Source organism: Rhyacophila brunnea, unplaced genomic scaffold (assembly GCF_057557595.1).
Source record: "Rhyacophila brunnea isolate RB1 unplaced genomic scaffold, BYU_Rbru_1.0 scaffold_11, whole genome shotgun sequence".
Lineage (NCBI taxonomy): Eukaryota > Metazoa > Arthropoda > Insecta > Trichoptera > Rhyacophilidae > Rhyacophila > Rhyacophila brunnea.
Window position 1 is genome coordinate 1,398,318 of NW_028232763.1, and position 17,544 is coordinate 1,415,861.

Consider the following 17,544-nt stretch of genomic DNA (forward strand, 5'->3'; position numbering starts at 1 on the left):
TGTATCCTCAGTGGATACTTTTTTCGATTTTTTTGGTGTCTGTTGGAGTGCAGGAATGCGTGTGATTGCATTCCTTTTCACTGTATCTTCAAATTCAAATTCTACACTGCTGATATCAGTTGGACTGGTCAACGGCCTTTTTGAACCGATTGGCGTATCCTTGTTGATAATAGAGTTGTCCGACTCTATATCTGCGGCTAGTTCATCCTCCTGGAGTGTATTTTCTCTCTCTAACGAAAGAGAGGTTAACACTTTCGGTACATTGAGAGATTCAGGCAATTGTACAGTGTGAGGTTCATTATTTCCAGTTGTTTTACAATATTTGGCCAGATGGCCCTCTTCTTTGCAAATAAAGCATGTCAATTTTTCGGTGGAGAAGTAAATCCAGTACAGGGTATTATCAAAATTTATTTGCATTGACTCTGGCAGTTTAATTGTGTCTTCTGGGTTTACATAAACCTGTCTCCGGAAACTTAAAATATGTGCATAACCCGGTTCGTTAATACCAGCTCTGATGCTTGTAATACGTGAAGTAGTTTTTATGTTTAATTCGTTGAGTTTTGATTCCAGAACGCTGTGTGGTATTATAGGACACACGTTTGATATTATTATCCTCTTTGATTTGGTGATCAGCGGCCTAATTTCTAGTATGTGGTTTCCAATTTTAACTGTTTCTTGATTTACTGTTAATTTATCTGCTTGTTCTTCACTACTCAAGTATATACATATTCTTCCCTGGGAAATCCTAGATACATATCTTATATGACATGGACCTACCTTATTCCCGATTGACAGTGTATATTCTCGTATAGAGATGCCATCGATAGCATCTAGAACGATGGCTTGCTCCTTCTTCGGAAACTGCATTTTTTGAGCAACTGATGCATATGACATTGTTTGTTGGGTTTCTTTTTGGTGATCCATTGCTGGCAACGTTGTATTTTTTTGATTTTTAATAAGCGCCCCTGTAGTCAGAGACACTTAAATGTAAACAACTTTGTAACAATAATTTATTGTTACGCCGCACGCACAACTGGTTATTATTAATTTGTAAACACTCGCTATCTCGTTATTGGAGACGTCCTACTGTCGTCGATCACACGGAACAACTGATTATGATTGTTTATTATATATTATCTGATCTCTTTCTTTAAATTTTAAGTGAAACATAATATGAATCCTAAACATCCAATCCATACCTGTCCAAACTTGTTAGATAGCCTTATAGTATGATAGATAGTTGTCTACGGATTTTTCCGACTTCACTAAAGGCTAGGCTTCACTGAGTATGGATAGATTTATGACTTTGGTAGGTTGGTGGCCTACAAAATATGGATCGACAAAAGAGCGAATGGAGTACTGGGTACAGTGGACGAGCTGCTTGAAGCAACCAATCTTTATCCCGGGGTGTAATGTCAGAAAAAAATGTAGGATGTTCATCATCATCGTCATCCGGGGTCGATTCACTGCTGGATGAATGCCTCCCGTAGTTCTCTCCACTCTTCTCGGTCGCTATTTTTTACTGCCACGTACATCCACCAAATTTAAGTTCGTATTTCCAACGGGATTTAGACGCCATTTGTCCAGCGGTTGTCCACTCGCCGAGGGACATGTCCGGCTCATTTATGCTCCTCTGTCATATCGCGTATTCTTGTCTGTTTCCTTATTTATTGGTTTATTTTGTGATTTTTAAGCGTTTTACTTAACATGCATCTTTTCATGCCACTTGGCGCTACTCGTAATTTTTTAATTTCTGAAGGGTAAATATGTAAGTAATACAAATCCATAATATGTTCTGAGTACAGATACATTTAGATATTAAAATAAGTTAGTGACATGAATATTATCAATTCACTACAAATGTACGGATCTTTAGTGCTAAAATAATATTACATATTGCAATATTATTTCAGTCATTTATTAAACATTTGATCGCTATTTAAGTGATTTGTTATGGCAATAAAATAGTGTAATCGTTAGTGTTGGAAAGATTTAATTATAATTAATTAATATGAAGCTGTTTCAACATAGAATATTATAATTTTCATGCGGTTTTCATGGAAATGAAGTAGGTACACAACTAAAAAGCGCGGCAAATAACAGCGTAGCCGTTTCGCGCCAATTTCGATATTCACAAAACGGCAAAGCTTCAAAATTAATTAAAATGTATATTAAAAAGGTGGATGCTCCAATTACGCTTGTATTGTTATGTTAATTTATTTTTGGGCAGTAAATTTGGACATAAAATTAATACAGCAGCGACCCGTGATTTGCACTGGCTATTGTTTTTTTCTTCTATACTAGCTAATTAAAATTCCTACACTTGAATCGCATATTATTAATTAATACATTTATGTTAACAAACTGTAGCTACATATTACGTAACATCCATTATTAATGACCGAACTGAACACCCAGTGAAAAAACATACTAAAGATTCTACAAATAGTTTCCGCTATAAATACGACAACTGTTCATAATAATATGTATCTTATATAGCATTACTATTGATATATCTTGATGCGATATCAAAAAACATCAATATAATACATTAATCAGTACGATAATACTTTCACGAAGGAATGTTCACCGAAACCATCACACCTGGAGTTTCCAATCGCGGGATCCCGAGCTATTTTCGATACCTATGAATCCCGGGATTGATAAACATAATCCCGAAACTTTCGGGATTGATTTTTTTATCAATTTTTATGGAAAATAAAATAAAAACAAAAATATAACAGAAAAAATACTTTTAATAACAAATAACTACATTAGAAATAAACTGAGTTTGAATGAAGTTTGATTTATACTCATGTGTAAGTTACCGATTCATTTTATTTTTTCACATAAATTAATAAAAATGAGTAAGATTGGAAAAAACAATGCTCCGCACTATTAACAAAGTAATTCCGCCATGGTCTCATACGTTTTACGGCAGTTTCATATTTGGCTGATTAATTAGATTTATGAAGCGGAAAGGCCATAAGTACACCATGATTTGCTTCACTATTTTAAATCTCACTAACCCATTCATTAAGTCTTTATTATCGGAAATAGCGATCTCATATTAAATTCTCATTATTATTTATATTACAATATTATTTACTCCATTAAACTTATGTATTTTCAAGATTGAACGTAAACAATATTAACAATAAATGTCTTAAATAGTATAAATCATACTAGATTTATTTTCGATTTTATCAATCTTATTTGTAAATATAAAAAATTTATATTAACAATGGAAAAAATACCAATCCAGGGACCAGTCCCGGGATCCCGGGATTGTCAAATTGTAATCCCGAAATCCCGGGATCAGAATTTTGGCTCGGGATTGGATTCCCTAATCACACCGATATACAAATGGAATAAAAGCATTTAAGTAAGCCGAGTGCATATTCAGAGAACTTTTTCTTTAATATACACCTATTAGATACTACATTATCTGATAACAATGATACTCCAAATTTGACAGCTAAATAAAATGTATCTGATAATAATTATCGTAGGTTCCTATATACTTAACATTTAGTCATTTTGAACGTACTAGTAAGTGTGGCTGACATCCGATTCCCAGATCTCAGCTTTAATATTATTTATTAAAATAAATATTCATTTTTCACGTACAATCAATCAGTACCTATATATTATAATATTGTTTCGTAATGTTATGAGATAACGGATCTGCAATTTCATAACATTACGAATTAATATTATTTCATCATAATTTCAAAATATTATTTCATATTGTAAATATGTATAAATAGAGGGTCAGAATTGATTGGACATTTCGAACCAGTCGATCAAAGAATTACGATCCAGCCATCCCTACCGAATTTTCGAGACCATGAGCAATACTGCTCTTAAAGCCTTCTTAGTTTATATTTTTCCCTACAGTAGGAAACAAAAAGAGGCCATTCGGTAGCCTGTCCACCTACATAGATATAAAAAAATAAACTCAGTCAATTCGAAGGAGAAACCACTTATCCCTTATTTTTAACAGCTTTTTTTTTACATCTTTTTCCTTCAGACCCACGGCGAAGAGCCATGCACTTTTCGTTGATTGATAAACAAACGCAAATACTACAGACGACGAGGATAAAAGGCCGTCTGGCCTCGGTGCCTCATAATATACCTATATATAATTGAAATGGAATTGATTGGACATGTCACTCGAACTACCATTATATTTGTTATATTGCATCGATTTTACCCTTGTAGTTATTTGAAACAGTAAATAAATTCTCGCCTCCTTCATCATCACTAGCAACTACTACCGTATTTCATCTGCAATACATATTTTCCCAATTTTCTGTACATTTAATGTGATATTCATATGATTTAGCCGAAAATTCGTCGGTTTCATATAATATTACGTGATAATAGATGGCAATTTCAATCGACTTTTTACACCACAACGGGTCACGATTAATGGGCCCGAATACAATTACAATAGGGATTGTAATACCGAATGAAAATACCAATACCGGTATTTCCTATTGAATACCGGTATTCGTGAAATATATGAAAAAAAGTATTTTCCGACAAATATAGATATAAAATTCTCTGTAAAATATTAATATTTCATGAAAAAAATATCTAAATACGCAAGTACTTAAGTACATAATATTATAATAAATGTAAACCATTAAAAATATGTAAAGGTAAGATATGGTAGAGATGTTGATGTTTACAAATACTTAGTAAGTAGTTGAATGATTAACACTTCTTCAATAATGATCTTTCAATAAATTTATAATATGAAGTGATCTTAGGTGTGTATATGCCCCACTGATAATTCCACCTAATGTTTTATTAATTTATTGTACTTTTTACACTTACACGTCTAATGACAATGGAATTAAACTAGACATCGCGTAATCCGACAAAAATGTATAGTCCTGTTAAACCTGTTAAGTATGTTACTTAATACATTTTGTTTCCACTTTCAATACCGAATATTTCGGTATTGTCTGATTTTTAAAACCGGTATTTCGGTATCGAAAAATACTGAAACACTGGTTTTGAAATACCGGTATTTCAATCCCTAAATTACAGTACCTAGTATTTATTTTTTTGACCATGTCTGATCCTTATAAGATTATGAGCATCCACAGAGTGGAGGTTTGTATTAACAGATTTTTGTTTTTACAAGAAATTTTTGTTAGCCATTTGCTCGACTTAATCCATACTCTGACTCCAAATACGAAATTACATCTGTATTTATCGTGTATTTGCCAGACCCAGAACCAGAAATGGTTGTTGTGAAATAGTACCTAGTGTAGTTGTACCAGTGTGTCTGAACAACTTACAATCATTAAACCTATAACCCCGGTATCAGAAACCAGTGCCTTACGCATTGGACCTACGAGGGTCAAGGGCTTGAATGCTTATCTAAATTGTCAATAAAAGCTTGATGATGCCAGCAATTTTTTCTTCATACAATAATAATCATGTACAAAATTACTGCATATTCTGAAGTTTTGAAACATAATTTAGGATTAAAAGAGCAAATAATACGTGCCAGACTTGGAGCTTTTTCAAAAAGAACAATAAATTTATTAATGTAATTATTGGTTACAGTGGTAAGTTCACAAGTTAAGCATAATATTGTGTTGTAATCAGAAAATATTGCGAGAAATTCGCGTATCTTCGTAGTTTGTTAGTTACTCTCGGGTGTAATAAAGTGATTTTATGACTTTCAACTTGTTGAAATATTTGTTCACCATCAAAACTTCCACGATGGAAAATCTAAAAGGCTACTGCTTTAGAATAACTAATGAAAAACGGAGTTTATTACAAATATTTTCGTTATACTTATGTGTTTTGTTATCTTTACTACAAGAAGCACTAAACGTTGTACCAATGTTTACCCCCTGTCACTTCATAACATAACGTATCATGTAGTTAGAATATGTTTCAGTTTGTTACTTGGATAATCTCAGTAGTGAAAAAGATTCAGTGTGCAGCCATCATAATTTTCCGTCAAGTGAAGGCGAGGTTTCATCATAGAAAAATATATTTAGAAAATTGATACTATCGACCGAGGGAGGGGTACTTGATGAAATTTGAATTTAAATTATAATTGATTCGAGTTTTGTACTATTTAATTTCAGTAATTTTTTGCAACCCAGGTTTTGCCTATCAGTATCTTCAGGCGTTATGCGCACTCACCAATGACAAATGGACACTTAAAAACTAACCAACACCATCTATAAATTGTAGTCTAAGTTCAATAAAAACAAATACGCGTGACTAACAAAGTTTAATATGCACAATTTATGTCGGATCTAAACAGCCTACCTCCACCCTTCGCTACTGCTACCCACTAAGTAACCCGGGGCGTAAAAAATGAGTCAAATGGAATAGTACAAAACTCAAATCAATTAGAATTATTCTTACAGAATTAGAAATACTCAAATATGATGTTTGGTACTGTTCGGTTAAAGCGGATACAGCGGAAAACGCATTTTGAAAACAGCCGATAAACTGGATTATTTGTTAGTTTGGGTTAGTTTAGGTTAGGTTAGGTTGGGTTAGGTTAGGTTAGGTTAGGTTAGGTTAGGTTAGGTTAACCTAACAAATAATCCAGTTTATCGGCTATTTTCAAAATGCGTTTTCCGCTGTATCCGCTTTAACCGAACAGTACCTTATGTTTGAACCTAGCTTACTCAAAAATAACCAGAATGAACTTGGTTCACTATGCTTGTGAACCACTCAGTTTCCATGAACCATGAAAATCTTCATAATTTCGGACATTTTTTTATAAATATTTTATTCTTTATCATCGCGTAGTTAAACACTTATGCTGTATATCTTATTTTGTTAGTTTTAGAATATAGTAATAGTAATTTAGTTCCATATTTTAGTGCTTACCATATAACTTTTTTAACGAGTTTTGAGTTTTGCAAAATGGGGAGGAATAGAAAAAATATTGCTTAAGAAGCAGGTATGGATAAAGAAACAGAATACGAATAGTTAATTCGATATAAAATAATTCTTGTATTTCAAATCTCTAGTGACGATGATATCATAATATTGCTTCAGCGGAGTATGTAGTAATACAAAATGCATCAGTTTAGTGGCATAATATTTGGAGTTTATTTTACTAGATTTCACTATTAATTGATTGTCCACTCGATAAATACTTATACTGGACCAACTATATTGATATGCATCCATATTCATATAAAATCATTTTATGTAAATTTTGACAATGCAATTTCAATTCGGTGGAGACCTCGCGCTTTGCAAATATTTCGCTGTAACTGCGTCAGAGGCGGTGCAACAAAATATAGCTGTAATTATTATCTTATTATAATAATTATTATATAACTATCTTATTTTTATTTGTGAATTATGAACGACATAATAACATACCTACAATCTTGGAATTGAAAATTTTGATAACGACAAACTACTCTTGATATAGGTGGTACCTAATATATCGTCACCTCAATACTACAACTAGATTACTCTGATTTGGTCATTGTTGGGAAAACGAAATTTAAACTTTACTTGATTAACATAAATCTAGAATATAATTATTATTTAAAATAAAAATGGGAGAGTTGGCGATGGATCGAGGGAAGCGGCGCGAATTTGTGCTTGCCCTATGCCCCAATGCTGGGTCGTGACAGGGTGAAAGAAGAAAATATATAATTATTATTTAAAATAAAAATGGAAAATTGAGTTTTGTCTAATAATTGGGAACAATTAAATAATATTCAATTAAATGAAAAAATATTGTAGATATTTTATTTTATTTATTTAATGCATTTATGGTTTTAAAGTTATCCAATATTTTCAAACACATAATTAATACAGATTCCCATTAATTTCTGACTTACCTGGTTTTATCATATTGTAGAGAAGAAAATGTAGAATCATTATTCAATAGCTATGTCAAAAAAAGTGAAAATCAGGTAATATAGTTGTAGTATCGAGGTGACGATATAATTTTGTACCTGAACCTCATGATTTTATATTTTGTTACCTACATGAAAATAAAAACAATCAACATATTAGGTAAACTAACACTAATACAGAGAGCAGTGCGCTAATGAGTCGAACAGCGCTTACAACTGATACCTCATAATATACTTAAAAAGAAGAAACAGTTAAACGTGAATAAAGATGTAGACATCAATCACAATCACGCATATGTCTATTAGGGGCATATGTAAATGTTTTTAAGAATGTTTTAATTACAATTATAACATCTAAAAAGAAAATAAGTATATTTTTAAAAGAGAAAATAATACAGAGAGTGTAGGGAATGAAACCACGGCATACTCCAAATGTAACTCCAAGACAAAAGACATGCCTCCAAGTGAATCTCGTTTACATTGATCACTGAGAATTAATAGTTAATCATCATTACTCCTCGAAAGGACATGAGCCAAGGCGTCATAGAATAACTATACTTATAAACAAATGCTGATACTAATTAAAAAGAAGATTTAGATGAAGGTTTCACTCGAAGAAAAATAAATTAAAACTCTAATCACACCCATAGTAAACTAAGGATTGGAGTGCTGAATTGAATATATTTAAAAATAAGATATCTTTGGAGTCGTTTGTGAAGACGGGAAGTGGCACCGATAGGACATCGCAGAAGAAGAAGAATAACGTGTAGGTACTCTTATTTTTCTGATTAAATAATATAATTATTTTATTCCTATTTAACACTTATTTTGTCACGAATAATTAAATTATATGTTTCTTATGCCGAATGTGTGAAATTGCGTATTACATGAAATCAGCAAAATTTTGCCTATTTCATGAAAAATGCAAGCCGGTTGCCTTATTCATGAATTAGGCAAAATATCTGCCGAGTGCGTGAATTCGGCAGTAATTTTTCTGCCAAGCTCATGCATTGGGCAAATTAGATAGTGGCGCTTCGGTGATGTTTTTTGCAACTAAACCAAATGTGTCAAATTTAATGCTCATGCATTGGCCAAAATAGATGGTGGCGCTCCGGTGCTGTTTTTTGCAACCAATCAAACTAACCAAATGTGTCAAATGTCATTGATTATATAAAAATATACCAATCAATAACTACAATGACGTTCATATCTATTTACTATACCCAAAAAAATCTAAAACTATAATATGACAACGTAACATTCTTTAATGAATCTAATATATTAAAATAAATTAGCAATAATAATATTAATACCTAAATAAATATTATACACTACTTCCTTTTTCATGTGTAGCCAATGAAATTTTAACTGATTTCAGTTCATATACCCTCATAAAATGCGATTTTTCAATAATTAATCCTAAAGTTTTAATTGGTAGTTCAGTGTTGAAATTACCATAAAATTTGATCAAAAATAGATCGACTACCTACGCAATTTGCCAAATCATTTGAGACTCTTTTTTATCAAAGTTCTCTAGTTAATTTAAGTTTTTGGTCGGTAATTGATCTATTTGGTTAGCCTTTTGATTTTAAAATCTATTTCAATATTTTAGAAAAAAAATCCGCTTTTTTCGTACGGTAATTAAACTTTCCATTATTGATAATATAGGACAAAAGTTATTCAAACAATATATGTGGAATTTTCATATATCATGTCCTTAGTTTAGTGAAAAATTAAACTACCAAAATCTAAATGTAAATCCCAGCTGGGGTAATAATCAAAATACCGTGTAGAAAACTCTCCTGAGGCCAGTCCTCAGAAATGAATTAAAATATTAGGTTACAATATTCTTTCTTTTTCGACCATGTCCGATCCTAATAGGATCATATGGGCCTCCACAGAGTAGAGGTTTGTATTGACAGATTTTGTTTTTTACGAGAAATGGATGTCAGCCACTTGCTCAATCTATTAGGTATATACCCTGACACCCACAAATTGAAAAACAATATGTGTACTTCTCAGACCCAGGATTCGAACCTGGGACCCAAGGCGTTATAGTCCAACGCTTAAACCGCGCGGCCACCGTGGGCATTAATATAATATAATGAATCCGTAAACAGTCAATGAATGGGAGCGATGCTTAGAGAAAAGCCGACTACAGGCAGGCCGAGGTACTGAATTGTAAGTTACGATGGTAGTTCTAGTTATTGATTATTTGCTTTGGCATGGGGTTCAAACCTATGACACATGACTTTATAAGCAGAACATTGGGTACTCGTCGAAAGATGGCATCATTTACATTATAGTATATCGGTACTGTGATGGCAGACGGTTGTAAGTGCAATTTTGTCACTTTTTAGATTTTCTTCCATAATATGTTCCGAATTGTATATTATTTTATGTGGCAAAATATTACATCTGCAACTTTATTGGTCATAAAGTAGTGTTAAAAGATATCTGCATCTGATCAAATGTGAAAAAAGTTGATATAGCAAAACGATATATCTGCTTAAAATGCAAGATAACAATAAAACTTTAATCATAAAAAATTAAGTAAAAGTTTGTATTATAATGATAATTTAACATATTTTGATATAAAATACTTCAAAATAGATACCTAACTATATAAACTAACTTGTCGGACTGGTTTAAAATCTTTATTTTTGATCTCCTGTAAAATTGTGTAAACAGCCGTTATAACCGTTTCCCATCAAAGTTACGATATATTATAATTAGAATGACTACATCAGCTGTGAAAATAGCAATGTAAACCAGAGACAATAAATGAGAATAATAATTCTATGGTGTAATCAGCATAATCACTTCTTACAATTCTCCGTATAAAACTGAATCTAAGTACTCGCGTAACATGAGCATTATCTTCCAGCAGTTTTGTCAAAAATAATCCAACGCCCCGGAAAGGAGTGCGAGCACCCGCGGGGACGTTTTAAAAATGATAAGTAGCCGACTGGGGGGGTTTAGCGCCCTGCCAGAGGGGCAGCAAGGTAATTTAGGGCCGCGCGACGGAACTGCATACAAATTCAAGAGACGTTCGCAATTTATTATCTTCTCTCTCGCGAGTCCGCGACTGAGAATTGAAATAAGAGTCATTCGCGGGTTGAGGGCGGGTTAACGAAGTTTAACCCCGGAAAACATGCGGGTATTTTTCACCCCCTGAGTATAGTTTACTTAGAATGTGTATGTTCAAAATTGTCTGTATATTTAGTACCTACCTACAGTCATCCAGTGGCGAAGGGTGGAGGTAGGCTGTTAAGATCCGCACATAAATAGTACACACTACACTTTTTCAGTCATACGTATTTGTTTTCATTGAAATAAGACTACAATTTACAGATGGTGTTCGTTAGTTTTTAAAATTCAATTAAACCCTGCCTAATCCAAGCCATAGTAGATAATAGTCAAAAATATTCGTTTAATAATGAAATGTATAAAATTACGACATTAAACCATACATCATTTTTTTAATATTTTATAGATATAATAATATTATTTTTTATCGATAATGGTTTGGTTAGGCAGGGATTAATGAATTTTAAAATCTAACAAACACCATATGAACAGCCATAATAAATAACATTAAAAAAATACTCGACTATCTATAAAATATCTAAAATTATGCAATTAAATCAAAGATAGCTTTAGATATTTTATAGATGAAATAATATTATGTTTTATCTATTGCAGTTTCTTAATGAATTTAAACAAATTAATCAACAATAATATGACGTGTAATATGAAACGAAAACGAATAAGTATGAATTATGAATATTTTCCCCGTAAATTGTTTATAGTACTTACCATTATTGTTGACTAAATTGTATTATTAAGCGCATCGATAAGAATGTTGACAGGTACCACTGCCACCTGCTAATCTTACACGTGTAGAAACCTTGTAGAAATTCAGTACCTATTAAATAAAAAGAGATCATATTTATAGATTTGTTATTAGATAAAGAAAATAATAAACACCAAAAGACCACGAGTCTATAATATTTATATTTATTAATTTAAATGAATTAAATACAAGTTTGTTATATTTTTATTAAAACTGGCGCTAATTCATCAAGATTAACTATTATTTAAACGATCCCTATTTAACACAAAACGATCTTTTTCGCAAAAAACGTTTCAATTTGGAAACAGACAAATAATGATAGTCCTCAGAACGTATATTTATATTTATATATATGCAGAAGACAAAATTACACTGAGTTAATAAGAAAATCAAACAAATTGCGAAGATCACAGAGAACAAAGTGAAGGCAGTTAATTTAAATTGTCGTACTTAGTACTGGAAGAGATTTTTTTGGAAGAGACTCTCACTCTAACTACTTACTTCCTCCTTCTACTTATTCTTCTATTTCCGTGGAAAGGTGTTTTAAATTTACGCCCCTGGCGCACTCTAATTACAATGATTATTTGGAAAATTATTTACCAGTCTGTTTCTGGCACATTTAACACTTTTTATCATTAATATACATTTTTAGATAGATACTTAGATTGGTGTAAAAACCTCTTAATTATTAATTAAAATAAAACAATATAAGACAGTATTTATTTCAGATAATTAAATCGTGATCATTAATGATTTCTTTCTTTTTAATGGGATATATGGGAATACAGTTATTTATTATAAAGATAAAATTATTTATAGAAGATAAACATTTCACTGCATGAAAACAACAGTAATTACATAAGTCAAAATACTACTTTCGAGATAATTGAACTTTAATGTTTTTGTCAAATAAATTAAATAGTTAACTACTTATATGTGTATTTTTATGTGGTTTATAATTATTATTAGTAGATGATAATGTTAGGATATTTTGTATACTATTAAAACAGTGAGTTATATCACTTATCAACACCCACGATGGCCGCGCGGATTAAGCGTCGGGGTATAGCTTCGTGGGTCCCAGCTTCGAATCCTGGGTCTGGCAAGTACACATATTGTTTTTCAATTTGTATATGAGTCAGGGTATGGACCTAATGCAGAGGTTGAGCGAGTGGCTGACATCCATTTCTCGTAAAAACATAATCTGTTAATACAAACCTCCACTCTGTGGAGGCCCATAGTGATCCCATTAGGATCGGCATGGTCGGAAAATGTCTCACTTATCCAACTGTTGCTTTGAAGCTTCACGACAATTTTAATAAATACAACCGAGGATTTTTGCTTTTAAATCTCAGTAAATCATTAGAAGATAGAGCTTTCAGCAATCGATTGGCATACTTATTTAAAAATTTACTTTTTTCACTATATCGCACTGTTGATTTCATGTAGCGATTTTTATTAAATACAATATTCCAGCGGTAGGCAAATGCGGCTCTTCGTTGGATTAAGTGCGGCTCCGAATATATCTTGCTAAAAATATAGCTATTTTCTATCGTCATTATTCTTGTATGAACATGACTATAGTGTGGCTCCTTAAATATATGAAAATACTAAATGTGGCTCTCTTTGACCTCATGTATGTCTATCCCTACTGAATATTCTAATACAATTCAATAATTTACTTTGTTTCATACAATACATTAATGTTACCATCATTACTATGACAAATGGATAGGTATTTGTGACAATTTGAAAATTTACGGGTAAGTAAAATGTAAAAATTTTCAGTGGTTTCGTTGATATTTTTTTATTTTTTTAGTCCCTCAACCAATTGATTGTGTTAAAAACACATTACAAAAAATACAATAAATATTTCCTTTTAACTCAAAATATTGCTTAGCACAACTCCTTTCTACGAGGACAGAACTGCATGTTAATTGTATCCTGTCCAAACTCATATAAAACATTATCACTATTAAAAGTTAAATTAAAATCTAGTGAAATCAATTTCAATATCAATTCACTCAAATCAAGAGTTAAAAGAGTCTTTAATCCGAGTCAAATGGGCATTCATGGCTCCAGATACGTGTTCTACCAACTACGTTTTACGTACCATGTTTTATATTATGTAGTTTTTATTGTACTAGTTAAATGACCAAGGCACTGTCATATTTACTAAATTCGTTCCTGTTTTATTACTTCAGTCAGACGTACCATTGGTATGGTACTAGGACCCATACTAGTAATAATTATTAATATCAGTTGTCTATCGAACGCCTTGCTTACTGCTACGGCACTAGTCTCCATCATATCCTCGATTTCGCGGCTGCAAAACTGCATAACATATCGCTTGCAATGCAGTTACCGCTTCATCATGGTCAAATTCGGAGGCTCCTTGAAAATCAAAATTATCAATTACCACTAAAATCTCTAGATGTTTATAGCTCAGCCAAACATCGATGCGTTTTTGTATATCAAAATGTTTATGAGAGAATGTGACATACTACTATAAAATTATATTATTACGTGGCCCGCGCTGCAGAATGATAGTGGCGAACTTGCCGGAAAGAATACGAACTACACCACGCAGAGCATTTCACAACCTATCAAATATGACAACATCGCGTCTCACTTACGCTTGAAGATTGGCGAGACAGTTAGTACTTTTAGGTGCATATAACAGTAAGTTATTATCGCGATAGTTGAATTTACACACCGTTGGTCCCAGTAAATCTATGAACAAATAACGGTAGAGTAACACACAAATTAATAATATATTCTCTACAAAGTTTAACAAACTTTTATTATTAGACCCCCAACACACCATTTATTTTCATTTTGGGCCCACTTAAGGCTCGTCTCAATTAATAAATCACATTCATACTAATAACTGCCACCGGGTGTCAATATTAAATGGTATTTTATCGTTTTCATATTATTTACTATCGACCAAATGTATTTGATGGAATTTGAATTTAAATTAAAATGGATTTAAGTTTTGTACTATTCACGGTCACCCATAGCATACCTATAATATTATGGTTTGGTTACGTAGAGTTTAATTGAATTTTAAAAACTAACCAGCACCATCTGCAAATTGTATTATTATTTCAATGAAACCAAATAATTATAATTATCAAAGTTTAGTGTGCACTATTTATGTCGAATCTTAACAGCCTACTTCCACCCCTTGCCACTGGTATGTATGTAGTATAATGTTCTAAACATTTTCGATCCTTGAAATTTGCTAAAATTCTCTGGCATAAATACTGTTTTGTAGTAATTCTATATTTAAAAAACACTTAATTTGATTATTTCACGTATAGGTAAATCGTTTTACGGAGGCACCATGGGTACGGCAAATGCGGCTTGCAGTTGTAGTGATATTGTTTGCTAGCATTGAAACAGGCATGTCGCAAGCAATTCAATACACGCGCGAATAGCCTATGGTGCCACTGTAGAATGATTTACCTATACATAATTTGAAGCGTGAAGAGTAAACATAATACACAAATAAATTAAATCTGTAATTGCTTATCCATTTGAGTCGTTTTTTACCACCCAGGATTCGCCTTTCGGCATCTTCAGGCACTTTGTGCACTAATTTAGTTTTCCTATATATTATAGTTTGTGATGAAAGTCTCGTACGTTTTTTTATATATTTCACATTGAATATATAGACACAACCTTGCAATTTCACAAAGAACCGTGATAGCTGGAACGTGTTGAAAGCTTGCTTCTTCAATTACTGTTTCGCGAATTTCTATTTCCGCGAAATTATAATAAGTAATATTATTATTAGGTGGTTGGAAGGCGGCTGGTGGCGTCTAGGGCGGCCGCCGGCCATAATACATCCGAAGCTAATTGCAGGGCGGCCGCATTACCGCGGTCCCAGCCCACTTAGTACCGCCTAATGGAAAATAAGAGAATAATCATTCCCGCCCTGCGGGGACTTCAATATTTAAAAGTTAATGCGTCTGAAATTAGCCGCAACTCTGCAGGAATAAGTCGGAGCGCTGTAGGTCTGGATTTAGCTTTGTGCCTCTAGTACACTGTCATGACTTTTGGGGTTTTAATCGTGGAATTTTGAGAAGAACATCATGCTACTGGTATTTCTTATAAAACGATTCTTCTCCTTTGAAAAAATAAGTACCTAATAGGTATGTAGCACAATGTTTTCGATCCTTGGAAGTTGCTAAAAATGTCTGGTATACTGTTTTGTTCTAATTCTATATTAAAAACACACGTTTTCAGCTGAATGCAGAACTATTTTAACTTACGTCCCATTTACATGATTCACTATTGACGATAATCGCGGAGGAATCATCCTCGGTGACTCAACGAATCATCGAAAGTGATCATCCGGAATCAAAAGTGAAGTTCAACTTGTTCTACTTTTCGATAATTTTGTGTTCACTGCGGATGATTCCAAAAGTCCTGCGCATGCGCATTGCACCCCTGAGAACTGTCAGCATATCCCCACGATATTACGTCGCGTTACCCATGCATATTAGTATATATTAGTCTATGGTTTTATCCACCAACGACTCTTTTTCTTATTCGTCTTTCTCTCGATGAAATTTCTGCATTCATTATAACAATCATAAATCGTTTGAATTCCAACCTGCAGCGTAATTTCACTTGACATCATTTTGGATGAATTGTGTATTTCACTTTCAGTGACACGTGTAAACGAAAAATGAACGCCTGAATTCAATTCACCACGTGAGTTAAAATAGTTCTGCATTATATAATTTCACTTAATCTAAGCTCTTATTAATTATATATCCAATTTGAGCTAATATTAACTAGGCACTATCGATATGGAAAATTTGATATTGGAAGGAAAGAACTTCTCGAGTCAGTCCGAACCTCAGTTGAACCGGTCAGCTATTCCAGTGCTTCCCAAGCTTACTTCCAATTCCTATTATAAGCAAGTACTAGATTCTACCAGGCGAAGTAAAATTTAAAAAAACTAAGTAAAATACAAAAAAAAAATATTTTGCTAAATAATGTAAAATCTAACTATTTTTCAGAATCATCCATCTACGTGGGTAAGAGAATGGATTCAGTTGGGTAAACAGAGTAAGACTGTGTTCAAAAATAGATCCAGAAAATTGTAATTCAATGCGCCGATGTACGATCACTATAATAGATGTGCTTCGGAGTAAATATTCTTCAAGCGCTAACATTTATTTCTTAAGTACGGTAGACATTATAAATCGCATAAAAATCCGATATGACGTCATTTTCGAAAGGATAATAATTAATTACCTTTCAGAAAACCTGAATAAGTTTCGAATGTCATCCCGAATAAAAAAAAACAGTTTTTTAGAATTTTAGTGTATTGTGGATGATTTTTATACACTAAGGGCACGGTGAAATGGAAACGTTTGTAAACCATTGCAGTAATTGCAAGGTATAACGATATTGTCCTCCCTAAATGCTACCTTAAAGATGGCCGACGACTGAAATACGTGTTTTTTTTTACATTGTGTCTGACCATATAGGCCTCCACAGAGTGGAGTTTTGTGTTAACGTATTTTTGATTCTACAAGAAATGTATATTTGCCACTTTTTCAACATATTAGGTCCAAAGATGTAGTGCGGAGGCGCTGGACTTTCATCCGGTAGCTCTAATTTCGATCCCGGTGAGGTCACAATATATTTACTTATGTGATTTTCTATAAGCCTTATATTACTAAATACACTACTGTTTCACTTAACTACTGTCATTAAGCCTCTTGGCCTATTGTTGTGTTATAAATAATAGAATATTCCAAACACACATCAAAAAACAATATGTGTATTTGCCAG